The sequence below is a fragment of the Capsicum annuum genome, chromosome 5 (assembly GCF_002878395.1).
Source record: "Capsicum annuum cultivar UCD-10X-F1 chromosome 5, UCD10Xv1.1, whole genome shotgun sequence".
Lineage (NCBI taxonomy): Eukaryota > Viridiplantae > Streptophyta > Magnoliopsida > Solanales > Solanaceae > Capsicum > Capsicum annuum.
In genome coordinates, this window is record NC_061115.1 from 186,314,493 (window position 1) to 186,318,454 (window position 3,962).

The 3,962-nt window shown below is 31.9% G+C and overlaps 1 long non-coding RNA gene across 1 annotated transcript; it reads left to right on the forward strand.

Moving 5' to 3' along the window:
• The first annotated feature begins 336 nt into the window (after positions 1 to 336).
• LOC107870995 lies at positions 337 to 2,700 on the forward strand. The gene is made up of 4 exons (XR_001674570.2): positions 337 to 1,059; positions 2,014 to 2,180; positions 2,300 to 2,390; positions 2,469 to 2,700. It is a non-coding gene; the product is annotated as an uncharacterized LOC107870995 (long non-coding RNA).
• Positions 2,701 to 3,962: the final 1,262 nt, after the last annotated feature.

Genomic DNA, 3,962 nt, shown 5'->3' on the forward strand with positions numbered 1-3,962 from the left:
TCTTCTTCTCCATTTTCAACAGTTAAATTATTTCTTTTGCATCTTCTGTGCTCTGCTTCTCCATTTTCAGGTATGTGTGTATCTCTTTCGGTTCTCTGTGTGTTGATTAGTCTGCTTTTAGGTTCATTTTGTCTGCTTGCGTATGATTCCTCTGAGTTCAATTTCAACTTATTCAGTGAGAGTAATTTAGGAAAAATAAATTGTGGGTATATTTTTTATTCGCTCTTTCATTTTATGGTCTGATGCTTTGGAGAAAAAGAAGGATCAGCATCATACTTATGCAAAATCATTAATTATGTTACTTTTGCTGTCTAACTATTTGTTAAAATGCTTCAACCAAGCTACATGTTTAGATTTTAATTTTCTGTGGTATGAGTGAATAAATTTCAACATGGAAGAAGTATATTATTATGAGAGGAGTATGTTATTGATTACTGTGTTAATTATGATGATGACAAGCAAAAAGGTTTTAGCCAACGATCATGTTGTGAGCTTGGTTTCACAGTAGTCAGAAGAGACAGATTAAGTATGCTAACACTTTTAGAGCTACTGCCTCAAGTCCCCAGAATCAAAAAAAAATCTTGTATTTCTGATAGAGTAGCTTTGATGTGTTCAAAAATGTAGTAATACAAAGAATAAATAAAAACAACACTTCAATAAAGAAAATGAACTTAACTGCACCAAATCAAAAATAAGATGAATCAAATAAGAGGGATGATTGTTAAAACATCTTTCTAAGGATAACTGTATATATAAAGGAAAATCAAAATTAGTGTCTGCATTAGAAGCTATACAAATAGCAGTAGCGATACAACACTTCTCTCAATTGTTCTTTTCCTTTACCAAGCATATTGACATTTTTTGAAGAATTATGTTTGACTTTCAGGTCTATCTTTCTCATTAGGTGCTTGATTGTGATTCCTTTAATTTCAATTTTACGTTATTGGCAAAGGAAAAACTTCGACTAAAAGTGAAAAACAAATAAGTGGTGCTCGTATCAAGGTTTGTGATGGCAAAGTTGATTAAGATCAATGCATTATCATAGTCACTTTCACTAAGGTATTGCTTTCTCTCCACAATTCTTTAGTTCTCAGGTTGGTGAAATTTTCAAATTTTACAAGTCGTTTTATTTTTGTGAAAATGTAGTGCATCACTTACCTCTCCTGTCAGATGTAATACTATATTCTCCAGCTAAGTTGAATGATCATCTTTATTTCTTTGCTTCTTCACTAAAAAGAATAAGAAGATTGCTTGCTTTTACTCCCGTTTTTGATCTTTGAGGATTTTACATGATAGACTTGTGGGTTGTAATTCTATAAATATTCTTAAAACATCAAAAATTAAACCACTTCAATAAAATAAATGTTGATTTTTCAGTACATTTGATAACTACATAAGCTTATAATATTTCTATTGAAAAATTATCTCTGGGGACAATATATACATAATGGATTAGGTTTACAAATATATATATATATATATATATATATATATATATAGAGAGAGAGAGAGAGAGAGAGAGAGAGAGAGAGAGAGAGAGAGAAAGGAAGTACAATATGCATGGTAAATGTTATAAAATTTATATGTGAACATTGAATGTTGGCGAGTTGAGCGATCAAATAAATTTTTTATAGTTTGTCATAAATTATTGTTCACCATTTACTCATTTAAGTTTGGAAAAATCACTCTCTTTCTTCTTTCGATTATGTGTATATGATGTCATTATCAAGGCCTTTTTGTTATCTAATTTGACACAAATTTGGCATTTGTGTATGACACAATCAACCATACTCTATTGCTACTATATGTTTTACTTTGCATCCACTGTTGAAAATTTCGTCTTACTATTTTGGCTTTTCAGATACCAGCTTACGTAATTTGTAAATACATGTATAAACATTGCAACCATGATCATAATATATCAATAAAGTGAGTATATATGAGCAGTCGTAAATTGTGTTATGGTTTTATTCCTATTAGAAGGTTTTATGAGTTTTTCTTTCATTATTGCAGTAAAGAATGCAACAAAGATGTATCCATTGCATTGATTAGCACTTTGCCTATGTTCTCTCTTTTCACTTTCAATTCATCCTATTGGCAAAATTTCATATTCTTGGAATCTTGGTGGATTTGGTTGTTCCTGTTTGTTTATACAGTGAAACAAAGAAACCAGCAGCAAAGTAATTTTCTACTTCTTATATAAGTGTTACTATTGTTTTATGGTTGTCCTTGTCGTTACCTCTTTAATAGTTGACTGCATTCTTGATATTGTACTTACATACTATGTAATGTTGTTCAGGAAAAAGGAGAAATCAACAGAGCCAAAGGCTAAAAGGGAAAAGAAACTCAAATGCTCCAAAACGCACTCCTACTGCTTTGTTTGTGTTCATGTAGCCCCACACTCCTTCTCTGTTTTGAGTTTGTGTTTAAGAAGTTGTCACTAATTTGACATAACAAAAAACATGCAGGGATGAGTTTAGGCAAACATTCAAGGCTGCTAATCCTTACTGCAAGAGGGTCTCCACGGTAGTGCTGAATTCAGTTGTTCCTAATAACAATCTCCGCTTGCCCCTTTATCCCTTTAGTTTTATCTAATAGCCACAAAGTTGCTACTTCTCCATCCTTATTATGTAGCCTTACAATAGTATTCGTTTCTCCTAATGGTAAGCTCATGTATGTTGCAACGTATTTTTAACAATATCAGAATGTTTTCATTACTTCACATAAAAATTAATGCATGCTTTTTATTGGGCCCGCGCTAGCGCGGGCTCTCCCGTCTAGTATAGGCAGAGATATGAGGGAGATAACATAGTCAATCCTAAATACAATATAAAGAATAACAAAAAACTCGAAAACCAAGTGGCGTCAATATTAAAGAGAGATTATCCCCTTAACTAATTTCAATATGGCCAAACAATCAAAACCACATAATAACGCTTGTTTGATTATTATTCACCCTATCTTTCTCATAAAAATATTCAAAAGAACTCTAAGCCAAAGAAAATTTTAGAAGAGTCAAAGGATAACTTGAGTCCCATGTTACACACTTCGTATCTTATGTTGACGTTGCAAATCAAAAGGGACTCTTAAGAATTGCTTTTTTCTCCATACATAATCACCAAATTTAAAATACTAATCAGAGAATAACAAGTTGGAAATACAATGATAATATATTCAATAAAAGTCAACACACCGAGAGAAACACAAATAGTGTACAATAACCTAAATAAGTGATATTTGAGCAACAACAGTAAATGAGAGGGGACTTTAGTAAAAATAGCTAGGTAGAGCAACCAAGTAGAGATTGATAAACCATTTCAATATGAAAATATGAAATGATGGATTAAAATCATAACAAGCCATATTTAAGCTAAAAGGTCACGAAGCAATATTAAGATTACCAAAACTATAATGGATTAAAATCATAACAAGCCATGTTTAAGCTAAAAAGTCACGAAGTAATATTAAAATTACCAAAAAAACTATAAACCAGAAGCTGAACAAGAGAGTATTGTGCTGAAGTAATGAACTATCCTAAAAAAGAAAGGTTAAACAGAAAGCTAAAACAAATAAGACGAAAAGTCAAACACTATGGCAGGAATATTGGATCAACAGAACAATCATGAAAATCATATAGCCTTCCAAAGCCTCTACAATAAATAATCCCAACAATGTCATAGCTACAATGATAATGAAAGATATTTACCTTTTTAGGGGCAGAAAATCGGGATATAAGAACCTACCATGATGGAGATAAAAAAATATTAAAGAGAAAAATATTTACCTTTTTAGGGACAGCAAATCGGGACAGAAGAGCCTACCACGACGGAGCTTCTACCACCAGACTTTCGATTTCGATCAGTAGGAGTTCAAATTCTATTGGGATCAAGTTTTTGAATCCGTTCTTTTTTATTTTCTAAAATCCTCCCCTCTAATGAAAGCACGAGTTCCTTTTTATAGCT